The sequence below is a fragment of the Apteryx rowi genome, unplaced genomic scaffold, assembly GCF_003343035.1.
Source record: "Apteryx rowi isolate R43461 unplaced genomic scaffold, aptRow1 scaffold_44, whole genome shotgun sequence".
Lineage (NCBI taxonomy): Eukaryota > Metazoa > Chordata > Aves > Apterygiformes > Apterygidae > Apteryx > Apteryx rowi.
In genome coordinates, this window is record NW_020450694.1 from 504,256 (window position 1) to 522,919 (window position 18,664).

An 18,664-nucleotide genomic window follows, 5' to 3' on the forward strand; every position below is an offset into this window, starting at 1 on the left:
GTGCCGTGCCGTGCCGTGGGTGCGCGGCGCTGGCGGGGCGGCCCGGCCGGGACAGCCCCGGGACGGGACGGGAGCGGGGGCCCGCGTTTGCCCGGGGCGCCGGGAAGCACCGCCGTGGCGTCCCCGTTCCCGTCCCTGCCCGGCTGCCTCAGTCCTGCGTCAGGCCGGGAGATCGGCTGCGTGAGCTGCCGCTCGCTCTGACCGGATCGGGAGCTCGCGGTTGCGTTTACACTGCCAGGCTGGTCCTCTCGCTTCTTAAGCTCTTTAGGGGCGCTCGACTGAGCGGAGTCGTTGTGAACTTTGTGCTTCCATCAGTGGCCGAAGCCTTTTCTCTAGTCGTTTTTGGGTCCCTTCTGGCCCTGTTCGCACCCGGAGGTGCGGCCGACTGCCCATGTCACGGTTTGGGGGTGGAAAGGTTAGTTACGAGTGGGCTTTCTTGTGGCTCTCGGCATATAACGGACAGGGCTACACGAGCTTTAATATACCTGGCCTTGGGACAAACCTGGGTACGAGCAGATTGCATCTCCCTCTTTTTACAGGTAGGAAAACAGATGCTATTAAGTGACTTGCCCGAGGTCATGTRGGAAATCTGTGGCAGACCTGAGAATAAATCCCAGGCTGCTCTTTCTTAATTTCCGGCTCGGTGCTTTAGTGACAAGACTGCTCTTCCTTCCTTGGCTGGGGAAAGTGTTTTAGTCTAACGCCCTTCGGCTGTCGGGGCGAAGCCCTGTCCCGGCTGTGCATGGGAGCCAGCTCGTAATCAGGGCTCCCACCTCAGCAGCCTGCCTCCGGTAGCCGGGCTTGTTGCGGGGTGCCGGCAGCCTGCGGCCTCCCTGCGCCAAGMGGCTGTTTGGGGAGCGGAAACGTTTCCGCAAGAGGGATGCGGATCCCAGACGGAAAGTGGGGACACTCACGTCTGGCGTCGCTTTCGCTCGGATAGCTGACGTTTCTGAGAAGTGACTACGCAGGCTCGAGGCTCGGTGCTTTAAGCTCCTTTCTCCAGTTTTGCGCATGGGAGGGGCTAGTTTCTCATCTGCACTTTGAAAACTCAAGCAACAAGTTTTTTATAAAGAATTCTCTCCTTCTCCCGCTATTGGGAGAAGCTTTTCGGGGAGAGGTAATATGTCTCATTAGACTGACTGATATACCTGGAAATAACCTATGTGAGCCCTTCTTCAGATATGTTTTTTCGTTTCTGCTCCCAAATGGAGAAGACTTCTGTCTTGCCGTGAGCCTTCTCCTTTGTCCAGCACGGTGCGGTCGTTCCAGTCGGGCACGGTTTTAGTTTAGTGGTGTTCATTCTGACCACCTACTATTTCTGCAATCCCAAACCAAGGATCACTGTGTCCGAAGAAATTTTAAGAGGCGATTCTTCATGGATATAAAGCCAGAAGTTTACTTCATTATCCGGAACAGCTTATTTTGAGCTAATTTCTCTTTAAGAGATGAAGAGGGGGAGGAGAAAAAAAAACACAGAAGATCAGAAGCAAACAAATTAAAGAGAGCATTTTATTTACTGTAGAGGAAAACTGCAGTTTAATGATAACTTATATTAACTAGGTTCAGTCTGTGACCTTGATGTATTGTATAATATTGGATCCATAGCTCAGAAGAGATAGCAGTCTGTTTCAGTCTGTTATTGTTTCCTTTTAATTCCTCACAGTACCTTGCAGCATATTAATGCCCACACAGTTTTAGAGCCCTGACCCACCTTTGGGGTTGGGAGAGAAGAGATTCTTGGATTGCATTTTGTTTCGGATATTTACTCTGAGGCTATGTACAGCCTAATCTCTAGCTTATGTTAATTATACTATAGATGGATTGGAGTTTAGCACAGGTTTTTCGGACAGGGTTCAGCCTCCGCAGTCCTTGCTACTGTAAGGAAGCCACAGCAGTTTGAAGCCCCAAAGTCGCTCCTGGTAACACATCTCTATCAATAAAACTCTTGTTGCAAAAGCAAGCAAAAACAGCCCACTCTGGGCTTCTGTCTTTCATCAGTAATATGCAAAGATTGGTATCAGCATTTCTGACAGCCTGTAGTGGGGAAACCCAAAGCAGGTGGGACAGACGGGTAGTAAGAGCCATCTGGGGGTATGAGGGAGGACTTTAAACAGCACTGTGCCACACATTCTCCTTTATACAAATAGTACCCTCCCTCATCCGGCTTTCTGCAGAGTGGAAAGATTTTTCTTTTCCTAGTTAGACCTCTTCTCCTTCCCCTCCAAAAATGTGGTGCCTGTGTGTATATAAGCTACGCTAGATTCATTATCTTCTGCCTCGGTTACTATGGTGTTACTATGTAAAAGCAGCTCCCTCTGCTAGTCTCGTAGCTACTAAAATACCGAAAACTTGGGTTTCCAGTTGCTGGTGAACGTGTAACCCTAAGATGCGGGCCTGCACCCAGCTCTTGTGAAGGCCTTTGCCTGTTTGCTGAGCCTGCCGTGAAACGGGTCTGGAGGCCTGCATCGTTCTTCGCATCAGGATGTCTGGCAAAGCTGCGGTTTCAGTCCTCCAGGAGCCTTTTCCGGTGTTACCAGTGAAAGAATAAGGAGGACTCTGCCGCTCTGAGTGAGGCTGTTGTTTAGGTGTGTTGTTTGTTATTTCCAAATGCGAGGCCACATCCTCAGAGGTGGTGAGCCCTGGAAGACCTGTTTATATTCAGTGAGAGTTGTGGATGTTCATCCCCTCTGGGGACTGGGCTGCTTGTTTCCTGTCAAATGCAGGCAGGGCTCGAGCTCGCTTAGAAGACTGTTGGGAATGGAAACAAATAATTTAGTCTGTGGAAATCTATGCAAACAAAAGGCAGAAGATGGGAACAGACATCCCCCCCCGCCCCCACCGCCACCATCCTGTTAAGCCTTTTCAGCTTGCGTAACTCTGCAAGCAAACTCACGTACGCTGGTTTGTTTCTGCGTGTTTTGCTACAGCAGGCCTCTTGTTTCCCATCCCATGTTATTTTTCTTATCTTTTCTACCTGATTTGCATGTAAAAAGGCACGAGGGGGATTCATCCTGTGGAGCGGTGGTGGGAGTAGATTCTCAGTTTGCTCACTAACAATATAAGTTATTGTCACCCTTGTGCGTGCAGGGAGCTGGCGTGGCCCTGAAATACAGGGTGCTGCTTGGGAGAACAGGAGCCTAGAGACAGGCCTAGATCCCTCCCACCTTGCTGGGGGACAGATCTGTTATTCCAAAGAATGGTTCACCCCATGCGGGCTCTGAATCACTCCCGGACATGCTTCTCTTTCTGCATTAACTAAATAGGAAGCTTAGGATGACTTGGCTTATAGCTTAGGCACCTGTTCTAGGTGGAATGAATCTAGGTCCTTGTGGGGAGGCAAATTTGGAGAAGACCCTGCTTCCTGGTGCTTGCTGCTAGATTGACAGTCTTTGTGGTGAAGATCTGCAGCATCTCTCTTCCTCTTCCAGCTGTGATGGATTTTTTTGCTTTGTTGGGTAGGAGAGGGGTGATGTTTCTAATTAAAAAAAAAAAAAAAAAAAGTCTTGTACTTCTTCCCTTCTTTGTTTGTTTTTTCTTTTTTTTTTCTGGACAAATGTTCTAAATAACAATGCAAACTCACTCCATTTGCATCTTAAGCATGAAGTAAAATCACTTGAGAGGCCTTGGTTGGATGAGGACTTTGTTGGATTTAGAGGAGCTAGTGATGACACATGGCACAAGAGTAGAGCCAAGGTGGTTGGTTTGTCACCAGACGTAGTTACAGTAATTGCGGCTATGGCTCATCCTTGCATGGAGGACATTTACCCTCTTACATTTCAAAAATTCCATGATTTTTCTCTTTTCAGAGTGACACTATGCTGATGCCTTCTCCTTTCTCTACATACATGATAGGAGTACATTTAACTGAACTCCCTTTTTATCTGTGTTCTCTCCTTCCTCCTACTGCATTTTTTTTCAGAAATAGAAACCACTTGGAAAATAAGCCTCCTAAAGTGTGTTTTTTACTGTAGTGATCACTCTTAAAATGCTCCACGTACTGCATGATAGCACTACCCTCAATGCTCCAGCCAGACCCCCCATGTGTTTTAGCGCTTGCTTGGGAAAAAATAGTGTGTTGTTAAGGTTGCAAAAGTTTCCGTTGTTGCTCCACCCAAATGCTCCTGTTTAGTAATGCCCAGAAAAATCAGCCTGGGGATGGGGCATCCCTTAATTCTGTTCTCCGAGCAGATGAGTATTTTGGAGAAGTTGTGAGGGATGCATGTTCCAGCTGTTTTAGGAGGAAGACTGTTTGTTTTTCTTATTTGCTTTTGTTTGTTTGTTTATTTGTTTAAATACAGGGATGCTTGAGAGGGCCATGTCAGAAATAGGGTAGAGAAGGAGTCTTGGAGTTTGGCCTGTAGATTGTCCTTAATAAAGAGCAGCACCTGAGTGGGGTAAGTTTAAGTAATGAGCACTTAAACATTCACTGAGGCCAGAGGCAGATGAATTAGTTAAAGTGGGCTTCCTGCTAGTCAAGGAGGCTCTGACCTGTTGCTTGTGTCAGTATATTTTAACCCTTCCTTTCCTGAATAGGTGTCTCGAGGTTATTTTCAGACTGCCTTTCCTCCTACAGGTACCAAAGGGTCAGTTTGCTCCTTGAGGAAGATGAGAATGCAGTGCTGGCTGTTCATGGACCTCTGGCTTTGTTTGAGGGCCACCTTCAGCCAGGCTCTCACATTCTCTGCTATGATACTTGGATAAATAAAAAAAGTTTTCATGAAACTTCTAAAAACTTCTCTCTTGGAAATACATCAAGCAAATATTTATTTCCCTAAGGTGTCATGCCAATATTGTATTAATACTTCAATGGGTAGCCATTCTATTCCTCCCCCTCCCACCGTGTTTCTTTTTAAGCATATTCAGTGTTGTTTCCTATTGCATATAGATATACAAAGACAGATACATACAATAGTAATTGTATATAATCGGTCAAACTGTAGGTCTGTCTTTTCAACTGGAATTCTGTGCATCTCCTGTGCATACATGCTCTGCAATTGTAGCATTATAAATCAGAAACTTGGCGCTTTTTTTTTTATACAGATTTTTATCAGAAGTCTGTGGGGTGTTGGGGATTTTTTTTGTCCTCCAGAGAAGGAGTTTGTCCCCCTGCCCCCACCTCCAAGTCATCTGTGGATTACTGTCTTTCTTGGAGTATTAGACAGGAGAATGGCAGCAGCAGCCATTAGCAAAAGTAGAACTTAGAAAAAGTGCTGCCACTTTGAGGTAGCTGACTGCCCTAAATAACAGAGTGATCTTGTGCCAGTGGATTGCCAAGAGGAGACCATATCTCAATTAGGAACAAGATTTTTCTTTTGGATTGGCAGCCTGTCTCTAAACTATGTGAGTGTACGTGAACATGATTCCTTCGTTTGTCAGCTGGACTGATGGATGGGCCTAAAACTCCATTTTCCTTCCAAGGATCCAAGTCTGCCAGAGTGAGAACCCCTTAGGATAAGGGCTGAATGTCTTACTAGTGAGGAGGCAATGGATTAGCATGAGCATTGGCCATGGATTGCTGAACTTGGGAGAGAAATCAGTTTTATTCCTATGTGACAGAGGAACTGCATAAGTAAGTTTAAAAACAAAACTCTTAGAACCCAGCAAATATTAATAAAACCGACTTGCATACCTTTTTGGGGTCTTGCTATTGGTTGGACTTCCCAGATGGCAGACCCCAGCTGCGGTGTTTCTACTGGGCTTCTGAAAAATAAAGTCCAACGGTTAGGTGTTCTCACACGTGGGAAGTATTGCTACTGCTGTCAGCGTGTGCCCTGCTGTCTGATGGAGTCCGTTCTTCTGGCTTTCCCAAATAACCCGGAGTCAGTCAGCACCTTTGCCTCTTCAAAGAGGGATTTAAACTTCCTCTCTGCTCTTAAAACAGTATAAATAAAGAGTTTAAGCAAACCAAAATTCAAGTTGAAGTCTTGGATACTTGATCTGATAGATCTTCATCTCCAGATCTCCACTTCGTAGCAGTAGCAAGGGTCTTTGTAGTAGCGCGCTGAAGCATTTGGAGTGTATTTTGTCTCATAGGTGATTGAAGACACCGTTGTCTTGGATTCTGCTTGATGTGTTGGATATTTGATGACCTACGATTTTGGGTCTCTGCCTTAAGGATCCAATCATCTCACTGGCTGCTTGCGTCTGTGCAGAGAACAGACTTCAATACCTGGAGACTTTCCCGGGTAACTCCAGGTGCTGACTTGGGGGCTGGTTGTGTGGCCTTGATAGCAAAAGGGCCTTTTTGGCCCTTGATGCTTAAATGATATTCCTGGCTCTTTCTTGCAGTCTATGTAGAGAATAATGATTTTTAGTTCTAATCAGTGTTTTAGAGGTTATCGGTTCATTCAGCACCTTGAGCGTGAGAGTCTTCCACTGGTTTTAGAGACCTTGACAAGCCAGATGTGGCATGAACACATCTTCATGATGGCATGAACACTTTTTGGAATGTGTTTTTTTTACACTCCGGGCAAGATAAGTGTGCTAGCTCTTTGCATTAAGGTTAATTGGCTCTTACATATGTTACTAGTTGTAGGCTAGTCATGTGGGTGTGAGTATTAGAAACATATCGTCTTGGAACGCGTGCAGTACATTATGTGAGTCTTTTCTGTGGTATGCTGTGTTTTGTTAAGCAGGTTATAAATGTATATATGTAGACTTCTCTTCTGAAGTATATCTTTTTTCTTTCTTTTTTGTTAAGAATCAGTTCCAGGTAGGAAAATACTTGAGAAAATGGCTGTGTCTCTGTTTAACAGAGGCAGAGCTAATTTAAAAAAAAAAAAAAAAAAAAAAATCCAGGCAAAAAACCTCAGTTGCATCGACAGAGAGGAAGCAGACTTGTGGTCTGGATTCAGAGCTAGCAAATGAATGTGAATATTTTATCAAGACCATAATCCACCTGTTGCGCTCCTCTCCCCCCGTCGTTCGGGTTTGATGAAGTGCAGCGGATGTTTTAAATAACAGGCTACACTCAGTACTCCAAGTATTTGGCATTTGAATGTTGCTTTACAAGCAGGAAAGAAACCGAGGGTGATGTAGTAACCATTGCAGATTTGCAGGGCCTTTGCGTTTAGCTTTCGTCTCGCTCGGAGATAGCTGTCTCTTGGCACGTTGTTGTCCTGCTCACCCAACCGGCGGAACAGATTCCTGGCGGGTGCGCAACATGTGCAGTGCTTTGCCATGTTTGCGCTGCTGCATGTGACTGCCACACACCAGCACTGTTTCTAGAGGTCCACGGATGTTCCTTATTCTCTGTTTTTGAGTTTCTGGAAGACTGAATTATTTCATCTGCTTTTGCGTCACTCAAACCTGCCAGTGAAGACCAGTGTGTGTCCAGCTGCTTTCTGAGTGAGAGGACTCTCAAGAAAACCTATGGGAATATTTAGAGATTTGATCCTGGGAATCACTGTAGTGCTTATAAAAGTGCTGCTTTGGGGGGATGGAGAATATGGAGACCATGTTCCCTTGTATCCAGTTTTATCCATGATTCTGTTCTTACAAGTAAGGTTGTTGGTCCTAATATACTCTGTGGATCTCAGATTTGGTACTGGTGCTTTGCCTCGCTGAAGTTTCTTCCCAGTTCCAACAGGATGAGGGTTTGCTTTGCCTCTGTGCCTAGACTGTCACGCTAGACTGCTGGAGAGCTGTTGGATAGCATCTGCGTCCTGCTGGTGAAGAGGTCACTCAGGTGGAGTGGAGAACTGTGGGTCTGATCCTGCACACGCCTCAGTTTCTGATTGCCAGTAATCCAACTGAGTTATTCACTTACTATTTTCAGGTATTTCTATAACAAACTTAAAAACGAAACTGTTTTGGGAGAGGCATCTTTGGAACTGGTGCACTGGGGGTTAATTATATAAACGGCTGCTCTTATGAGCAGTCTCTGCCTGTATCCACCTGGATCTCAACTGTTCCTGAGCTCCTCCTACACTCCCTTTGCTCTGCCTGTTTTTTTTCCCTCCTGCTTTAGCTGGCATCATCTCCTTGCTGATCTGCATGTCTAGGATCACAGCAGGCCCCAGATCCTGCTCATTGCCTCACGGGCGCTATCTTGTGCAAGCTACAGGGCCCTTCCTACTCTGTCTTAATTTAGGAGCGTTGGCTCTGCCACCCCTCCCGACCATTACAAGCTTGGCAGCTTGCCAGCGCAGATGCCCACATCTCTGCTGTGCGTGCCACTGCTCAGGGACCGTGCTTCAGCAGATCGGGAGATGCACCCCTTGAGCTCCCAGTCTGCAGCTGGCTCCCTCGGACCCGTTCGCTCCCTAGGAGCCGTCTGGGGGAAGCTGGCACTGGCCAGAGCAGCAGCCTTCTCTGACCGCTGAGACTGGCTGTGCTCGTGCTGTGCGTTTCAGATCTAAAACTCCTGCCTGCTCAAAAAATGCTAACGGCGCCTGGTTATTGAGAGTGGGATATCAGGTAGGACTTGTTTTCTCTCAGGTGAAAGGCTGCTGGTTTATATAGCTCCTGTTTGAAACATTTCTACCTGCCCGGTGAAGGGTAACCTAAGCTTCGCTGGGGTATTTGAAAGTGCCTTCAACAAGAGGGGGGTGCCTGCGGCTGTAAAAGACTGCGGAAAAATAAGCTTCACCACGAAAGACTCTAATACTGTACCAGGCCTCGCTTCAAGTTCATGCCTCTGCTTAAGTCATGCCTGTTCTTTAGATGTAGTTCTCAATCTTCTTTTCTGATCTGGGGACACGTGTTTTCCAGGGTGGTGTTGATTCCCTTAAGGATTTCACATCTGTAGGTTGTGGAGCAGTAAACTTGCTTTTCCTAGTCACCTTCTGTGGATGCCTCAAAGCAGCTCGTGGATCCCCAGGGGCTTGTGGGGAGCAGGAGGAAAACTGCTGCTTTAGAGGGAGAACAGAGTGAATTGTTTAAAGGAAGCTTTAAAGTTTTCATGTCGCTACTTTGATCTTCTCTGGCATCTTGGATAGGTGTAGTTTGTTTTGTTTTGGTTTTTTTTTTCAATTGCAGTTTTCAGCATGCTGTCAGGACAGTTGGAGTTGAGAGGGTGGGGATGAGAACAAGCCATTGCTTTGAGGGGTAACCACCAAGTAAATAGTGCTGCAAGGCAAAAACAAAGTCCCTTGTGTGCTCAAAGCCCTGTTGTTAACAGTACTAGCGTACTGACATGCATACTTAGCAAGGTGACATGAGGTAGTAATTAGAAATTGAGATTCATGCAGCAAAACTGGGGGTATTTCTGTCTATGCACTCTGTACCTTTCTCTTCACGGTACCTTCAAAGCAGGGCCTCCATCAGGAACCAAAACTTAGCCGACAAATTTGATGACTGCAGAAATCCGTCCTTGCTGGTGGGTGTCGTGGACGTGTGTCGCTCGGYCCCTCTCTTACCTGCCGTCTCTGTTCTGGGTGAGGACTGCAAGTGCCCCAGTCGATGTGGTTGGCCGCCCTGCGGGCTCGGGAGCAGAGCGGCAAAGGGGCCCGCGTGGGACCTTCCTGTCCGCGTCGCGTGTGCTCCCTGCTCGAGGGAAGTCGGTGCTTCTAGCTCAGCAATGGCATTTTAACGCTACTGAACTCCTCGTTTTGGAAATGGAGGCTCATTTCCATACATGAGGAGGTTCTCCTTTTTAATTACAATCGTTGGTCGAGTGGAAAAGGGTGAAAGTATGAAGCAACAGAGGATGCTATGAACAAGAGAGAAAATGGATAAACAAGATAGGCTTGCTTGGCCTTCCCCAAATGTTTACTTCAGAGATATAATTGTTGTTCTGCCTCTTAACACTCGGAAATGCTGCCTGGTGCGTTTCTGCCTTGTGTTTTCTGCTGGAGCTGGATTTGTCAGTTCCTTGTAGGCCTAAGACTCAAATAAAATTCAAAAATATTATGTTGAATTTAAAATGCCATTGATTTCTTTTTTTGTGTTTTTCTTCTAATTTAATCAGTTCCCTACAGTATTGAAAATTCCAAATGTGAATGGGAAATAATCACACCAGTACCATAATTAGCATGTTACTGTCAGATGAAGAAAACCCAGACTCCTGAGCTGACTGGTGAATACAGGCTATTTTCTGAATTTTCAATAATCACATCTTACATTAATAAGATTTGGTGAGGAGGGAGTCTTAAAATTTTCTAGAGCTGAATGTAGTGATCTTCATAGTGAAAAATAGTATGTGCAGCATAACTTTTTTTCATGATTACAAAAAAAGAGATGAGGAATGTTCTTCAGACTGAATCACAGATATAAGGTATTGCTAATCTTGCAGCTAACTAGCTATTTTTTTTATTTTTATTTTTTTGGGAAAATAGGAGAAACTGAGAGTCAAATAGTCTTACGGACAAAGCAATGCTTTGGAGAACCTGTTATAAAGCGCTTATGCCTGCTTCCTCAGCAGAAAGCTGAATGGTGTGAAAATACCCTTTCAGCTTCAGCATTGATTGTTTTTTGGGGGAAAGGGGGTTCTCCAGAATTTCTGCTTGTTGAAATAATGGAAGGTAAATAGAAGTTTCTGCCCTTCTGATCTGCCTGCAGCATATCCCAGTGTTTGCCATCCCAGTTCCTTCTATAGGAAAGTATTTTGATATCAAATACTTTGCATGAGGACACTGAATTGAGTAGGCTGTATGAAAAAGAGACTTTCTATTCGTAATTGTGTGCGAGCGTGTGTGGCAGTAAATAATGTATTGGGTGAAGAAAACATTTCGCTTTAGTGGTGCTTTGCTGCAGTATGCAAAAATAATGAAGTTCACTGGCGTCCATTAATAGTTAAATTAATCTCTACGTTTACCATGCATCCATCTAGCTTCCAAATATTCTGCTGTTGGTTTTTGAAGGAGTCAGTGCAACTAAGCAGTTTAGGAAGGGGTGTTTTCAGAGCAGCCAAGAGCTGGACACACTCTTACTATTGGGATCCATGACTGTTTTTGGTCCTGGCTTCCTCAGGTGCTTTTTCCAAGTCCTGCCCTAAAGGAGAGCGGTCAGACAAGTCGTCATCTCTCCTTTAATACCTGAATGGTGTCTTGTCCACTATAAAAGTCAGTTCTGAAGAGATTCTTCCACCTGATAGCTAGTATACTTGAGTTCGTATTCAGTGTTACCAGATATTATTTTATCTGATAATTCATGTTTTTCCCCTCCTAGAACGGTCCCAGTCAACTCCTAACAGTAGCAATCTGACCCTCATGACTTGTTTTGCAAGTGTGGAAAAGATTTACAAAGCACAGGTGACGCTGATACCAGGTGTTCAGCTAGAGCACTGGTTTAGAGGTGCTTTTTCATTCCATTTTAAAATTAGTTTTAGCAACATTTGCTAAGCTGTGATATATTTCAGTGCTTATAGGCCTAAAACTATTTTGTTTAGAAATGTTAGAGGCAGCACTTGCCTGTCGAAACCCAGGCCCTACAAGCATTAAGTATGAGTGTAGTCCACAAAGGCAAGAAATCCCAGTGAATTTGATGGAGCAACCTGTGTAAGTAAAGCTTTTTATTAAAGGTGTTTTCAGGATGAGGGCAAATGGAGATGCCTGTAATGTGCAATGCTCGCTCCACCAGAAAGCCAGCGAGTCTGACTTATTCCCCGTTTTCTACGTGGTGAAGCTGAGGCGTGGAAGGGCGATGTGAGAACGGCCCAGGGTCGCTCCTTCACGGCAAGCCAGAAGAGAGGCCGGGTCTCCGGAGAGCCTGCCTGGTGCGGTGCTCCCAAGTCCTCTCTCCCTCCTGAACGCTCAGGATATGGTGACGTACGTGATGTTTGGATTTTTTTTTTTTTTTTTTTTAAAAAACAAAACAAGGTCAGGCCTGCCCAACTGCTTTGAAAAGTATTTATTATTTTATAAATTCAAGCCCAGCGTTCTGTGGGAAGGTATGCGAATGGATAACTATGGTATTTTTTTTTGCATATTTTCCTAATGTTCGGGACTGTCTCAAAGAAGTATCGCATTGTTTCATTTCCCCTCAACACTTCGTGTTTTTCTAAAAATAAAAGCTAATGTCAACAACCGTACAACAATGAATAAGTGAATGTGCACGTCCTGCAATGATTTTTTTTTTTGTAAAAAAGAAAGATTTAACTGGTAATCACATTATTAGCTATGGATAAAAATTTATCTTTGAAACCAACTCACTGATGGCTTTTTATTTTTTCCTTTTTAAAATGACATTAATCAATTTAGAAGCTGAAAATACTCTCACAAAACAGAGAACAAGACAGGTCACTTGAGGTGAGTAAACAAGCTGGCCTCTTTATAAAAGCCAAAATACGGGCTGCTGTCGCTACGTGCTTTAGGAGTACCTTATATACAAAGTCTCCTTCAGTTCTGGAGCTATGTTGACAGGCATCACAAACACCTTTTATAACAAACCTCTAATTATAGCTTACTGACTCCTTAGGTTCCCCAGATCAACTTGGGAATACTGAACCAAAAACCAGAGAGAATATTTATACTTTTTGTGACTGATGGGTGAGCCGGATTTAGAATTGGACCTGATTAATATGGTACACAGCAGCATATTTATAGCGGTGTTCTTGTTGTTGCATAATTTATTTTAGGGGTTAAACTCTACATTTAGGAAAAGAATTCCAGAATCCATTGGCACCGGTCAGGCTGCGACCAGCTGCTTTGGAGCAGGCCCTAATTGAGCTGGTTGGAAAATTATTCTGCTGGTTGCCAGCTCTTGCAGCTTGTCTCTATCTCATGGTATTTGATATTTTGCTTTAAAGCCCAGCACTCAGAACAAGGTACTTAAGTGAAAATCTCAGTTTTTAAAGAAAAAGACCTTCTGAGTTTCATGGTTATGGAGAAAAGCTGGAAAATATGAATCCTCAGGCAGAGAGGGGGGTACTGAGATGCCCTCCTCATTCCATCTCACACTAGCCTGTTTTTTTTTGCTGTTTTTTCTTTTTTCTTTTTTTTCTCTTTCTTTAAGTATCTCCTGACCTGGAGCCAGCCCCATGGTATTTGGGGCTTGACTTAGGGTTTTAGGAGTTGGCAGTGCTGATCCTGACAAGTTGATTCTTCTCTCCTCCGTTTGTTTATTTCTTCCCCCCTTCATTTTAATGCTGCCTCTTGGGAGAGTTCAGTGAAAATCTGTTCATTGCTGAAATATTTCTTTTCCCTCGTGTTATGGATGCCCAGTTTGGTTGATTGTGCGGTTTGTTTCTGGCACAGAAGGAAAAGAACATAAGAACAGAGTAAGAGCTGTGCCTGAACTTGGGGGTGTGTGTGTGTGTATACGTACATGTAAAGATATCATATAGCTATTACACACATGATATAAAGTGGAGAAAGCATACACCAGTGCTCTGGCTCCTCTGGCTTAACCAAATCCTTGGAAACGGTGCAGATCACATTGTTAATCAAGGCACTGCATATCCCATGGCTGCTGGAAACTCTCGCTGGCAGCTTCTCCTTGGAGACTCATGCTGTGAGCTCCGTCTCTCTTCTGTAGGAATAGCTTTTTATCCGTGCTGCCGAGGCCTACCCTTTTCCTTCCGCATCTAAGCATCCCCCAGGCTTTAACAGACCTACTTCATGGGTCTGCTGGGAATCAGTATGGGATTTTTATTTCCATTTATATTTCCCCAGCTCTGCTTCGAATTTAAGTTAGAGTTCTGTGAGACAGCTGATCTGATCTAATGTTTAGGGATAAAAGCAGACAGCTTTCTGCTGGTTAGCAGTTGAATTGGCTCCTGGAAGGGTCTGGCATGTACTGAAGCTAGTGAAAGGATAGAGAGTGACTGCAGATGCAAGGAAAGGGAGAAGTGGGGGATGAGGAAGGGGAGAGCAAGACCTCCCCTTTTTTTTTCCGCAGGATTAAACGGCTAAATCAGCTCAACAGCCCTGTCTAGGCAAGCAAAACTCTTCTCTGCTCAGCTGAGCCCTGAAGTCCTCGCTTTCAGCTGTGCACATCCTCGGTGGACTGCCCACGTGCTTGTAGCTGAGCACTGGCCGAGGAGCGCTGCGGCCCTGGGGGCAGCTGCCCCCCAGAAGAGTTCACCAGGCGTGCRGGGACGATGTTCTGATGATATGTCTGCGGCTGAGATTCACGCATCGCTCCCCACATCCCCAACACCCACTCCAACGAATTGGAAATCACCAGTGAGACCCTGCAAAATTGTGAAGCTGAGTAAAATCGCATAGTAATACATCAAAAGTTCTTTCTGCTTGTCCTTCAGTCCTTGAAAACCTGGATCGCGTTGCACTCTCGCTTGAGAGTTTTTCGACAGAATCAGGGTGTCTAGACACTTATCTTTTTTTCCCCGGATGAAATCTGAGATTCTCGTGACCCCAGGAGCTGAAGCTTTTCCTAGCTGATGCTCCCAGCAAGAGCATCTTTTATTTCTCCGAATATTATGAAGCTTGTGATAAAATTGCAAGGCTTGGCTATGCCGGTTTGGGTGCCATTCATGTGCCAAACCCTGCTGAATAAGTCTTTTATCACGGATTCGTAACAATAGCTGTTGGAAAGGGGAGCTTCACAGGGGACGTGCTTTCAGAAGAATGCTTTTATAAAGAAACACTGCCCTGCAAAGAAGTGCCTTGCAGGGGGAAAAGACCAAACCCAACATTTTTCTTGTGTTAGTGTTGTAAAATTTCCCCATCAATTTGGGCAAATAAGAGTTTGCTTCCATTTCTAGATGATTTTGTTTGTCCTCTTTGTCCTAGCAAGCACTGTTGTGCTGCAGGCGTTTTGGGGAAAAGAGACATCTAAACTCTGGCTAACAAATGCCAAAATATTTGTTTTGTGTAACTCTCCCTCATGTCCTCTAGGCATAAGCCGGCCAGCCGTGTCCTGTAGGAGATGGGATCAGGACACAACTAATATGTTGCTGGACTGGTAGCGGAGCCGCTAAGACAGTGCTGGTTTGTAGCATGACGAGGAAAGTGGCTRACTCTGAACTTTCAAGACCAAAGATGGGTCAATTCCTCTGTTACACTTCAAGTAGAAACAGAGCTTAAAGAAAAGACAAGGCTTTCTGAGGGGCAAATGTACTGCTGTAACAGCAAGGGATGTGTAAGCTCGGGGAAGGGGCCTCTGGTGCACTTAGCTCTGTATGTGCTCTGGTTCGAACTGAGCTTTCCTCCGTTTTAGTTGTGGAGTTGAGCTGTTTCTGATCTGTTCAAGAGCTTCTGAATGGCAGAAACCTAAAACTCGTCTTCCCACGCGTTTGCCTCAATTAAAAGTGCTTTTCCTTTAAAAACAAAAAACAAAAACAAAACAAAACAAAAAAACCAAAACCCCCCCCCCCGCTTTAAAATTACACTGATGTCTGAAAACGTTTTGAATGTTTTGGCTGCTGCTTTACAACCAACACCTAACTCTGCTCTTCCTGAAAGACTTCCCTGAAGAGGGGGGAGAGGGTGGAATTTTGCTCTGTTTTCAGTTTTGTTTTGGATTGTCATATACTTCTCTTAATACTCAGTTTCCTATGTGGCTTGCCTGTCTCTTTGGCACAGAAGTGAGAGAATAAAACATTAAAAAAAGAATATGATTATAATCCCATAAAAATTGACAGGGGAATTTGGCAGTGGTTGCAGCCTGTGAATGTAATATATTTTATTCGTTCTTTAAAATGATTAGATTTCAAGCTGACAGTTTAAGTGACAAATCACCTTAAAAAGATATTATGCGTAGTGTGAAAACTGTCAGTGTGGGTTGTCTTTGCTAACTGTGGATTTTGCAAGCTCGGCGTACAGAAAACAGGATCATTTAGCTTTAAGCAAGCTGCACGCGGAAGCCGGGAGCGAAGAGCTCTGGGCTCGCAGTATTAATCATTTGCATTACGATAGTGCTGTGGCTGCTGGCTCCCAGCCTTTTTTATACCTGAGCGAGCGGCGATGCTGCCTGTCCCCGGCGCTCGCTTCCCGCTGTCTCCCGGTCTGCGCCGGGGCTGCCTCCCTTCCCGCGGAAGCAGCCCGGGGCGGGTGCCCGGCTTGGGACACCTGCGTCACCTGTGAGCTTCCTGCACCTGCAGGGCACCTCTTGGTCTGCGGGAAAGGTTTTGGCAGATAAACTCCTTGTCCCTGAACGTTGCTTTTGTTGTCCCCTTGCTCCTCCAAACTGCTTGTGGACTGGGCCAGTAACTGCAGCTGGAAAAAAGTGGGGAAAGGGAAGAGGCAGATGGCTGGATTCGCAAAAGGAGCAAAAGAAAGTGACAGTGACTGTTCCCCTGTGCCCCAGAGGGGGTTTGGATCCCCATCTGCTCCCTCCTAGCAGAGCTTCAGCCCTAAGCAAGGAGATGTATCGTGTGGGAAATTCTGCTGCTGATGCCCTGTTTCTCACATGTGAACACTCGCCGCAGCAGGGGAACAGTGCGGTGCTCCCTGTCCTTCAGGTGCCTGCTGTTAGCAGGAGACAAAGGAATCCTCCTCTGTCCCTTTGCTTTTCTGGCTGGTTAGATGTTTTATCCAGAATGCACCGCGGAGCCCGGGAGGCAGTGACAGAATTCCCCATCCCGGAATATCCCAACACGCAGTGGGAGCTGGAGCTAATGAGGCAAACCCCTTCAGGCAGCGCAGGGATGGAGTTTGTTTCCCGCATCCTGGGGATGATGTAAACTTAAGATTTTGGGACAAAAGGGAAACAGTACTCTTCTGTTTCAGCTGAACTGGATAATCACACAGCCCCGATCTAGACAGCTGATCAGGGCTCTGCTGTGCAATATGTAAAATGTACAACACAAGTGATCATTTCTGCCTCCAAATAATTTATGGCCATAAGTAAAATTTAGACATTTGTGTCCCTGTTATGAGCCTTTTCCGTGTGTAAGAGAATTTCCTGTTTTATCTCCTAGCACAGTAATTCTGGGAGTTTGGCTGCATGAAGGATAAGAACTTCTAGCTTTTGCCTGTGCTCCTAGGAGCACCTTTATGGGCAATCAAAAGAAAATGAGAGGAGTGGGAGCCTGCTGCCRCCTTCCCTTTCCTTATTCAGAGTGAGAAGCTGACTACCCTTTGCTGGACTTTAATGCATGATGCTGGCTGTACCCTTTTTTAATCCAATCTGAATAGGAGTTACAATTTTTAAAACACTGCAATAGGAATTTTCAGCTTAACAAGAATAATTCCCTAATTCCTTCCCTTTGTGACGAAAAAATAACTAAGGGAGACGTAAGTTGGTCTGTCTGTGTCCGCTTGTAAATTCCTGGGGATTGGGCATAAAACTAGGCCCTCTTTAGTTGAAAATAAACATCCTGGAGGAAGTAGTTGAGTATTGGCAGACGCTGCGGAAAGGTATCCTCTTAGGTTTTTGGCACAAGCAAAGAGATCAATTAGAGGCAGTCCACAGGATAGTAATGAGATTGCCTAGAGGTCTAGAAACCACTATTTTAAACAAACCTGAGCTGTTTGGCCTAGAGAAGAAAATAAGGAGGGAAAGAGGGATGGAGGAAATATGTTTTCATGTACCTAAAAGTGCATAAAAAGGAAAGGGTTGTTTTATTTTCCACCTTCACAGTGGATAGGAGAAGTAGTCATGGGTTTAAATAGCAGTGAAGAAAATTCCGATTAAATATTGGGAAATAGTCTTCTTAAAGAAGAATACCTTTGGGAAGAAATACCTTTAGGTAACAATTGTTAAACACTGAATTTGATGGTCTGAAGAGTTTGTGGAGCATCAGTCATCGGAAGATTCAAACTGACTAGAAATATCTCTCAGAAGCACGATGCAGGTGGAGTTAATTCTCCTATACATGGGAGTTGTCTAAATGCTTTCCGGGGGTCCCTTTACRCAGCACTGTCATGGAAAGGTAAGGCTAGAAAGGGCTGGTTTTGATCTCAAATAAGCGAGAGATGACAAATTGCATTCTGTGGCTTAAATTTTCAGGTGCTTAAAAAGATTGAAGTGACTACAAATCATATAAGTTTGCATGCCTCCCTAAAAAAGCAGATGTTGGCTAGAAATATTTTATGCACCTTGATTCTTAAATTTTCTGGTGGTTAAGTTGTATGACTTGGCTTTCTTGATGATATAGCCTTTCCAGGACACTAGTCCACTTGAGTCACAGGTGAGACTGAAAGAGAGGGAGTGTGAATGATGTTGCCTATAATTATTATAGCTGTTTCTCTTTAAAGAAGTAACAGCAAAGACAAGTTCCTAGATCTATGTAAAAAATGGAGAAATAGAAGCAGTCACTTCAGAGATGCTAAATGGCAACTCTTCAGTCCCTAACTGTGCCTTGGGAATTGGAACGTTTTTAAGGCAAAGTCCCAGGTCCGCGTAGGCACCACACTGTCCCTGTGCCTCCTCCGGAGAGGGCTGGAACCAGCCAGCAGCAAATAATCAGAGCAGTTAGGCTGCACGTTTGCTCTCTGAGGAAGGTCCCACGTGGCTGGGACATAGACTCTCTGAGGAAATCTTTTGCAGGTCAGGACAATGTTGTGTGGCGTCCCCTTCCCACGTTCTTTCCTGCAAGAACCTTATCAAAGATGCCTGCCTGATGCCAACTTCTCTTTTGTCTGGAGGATACAACTGTTTTACAAGCAAGAGCACTGAAAAGATCTCTGCTATTTATTCAGGAATGAGGTACAAAATCTCAGGTAGGCCAGGGAAGAGTTCTTCCTTAGCTGCAAACGTGCATCACTGCAGTGATCACGAGCTAACGTTCCCATGGCATAACACCTACACCTATTGATGCTATGATTAAAAGGGTTTCAAAATCAGTAGGGGCTGATTCCTTTCTACCTTTCATTCATGA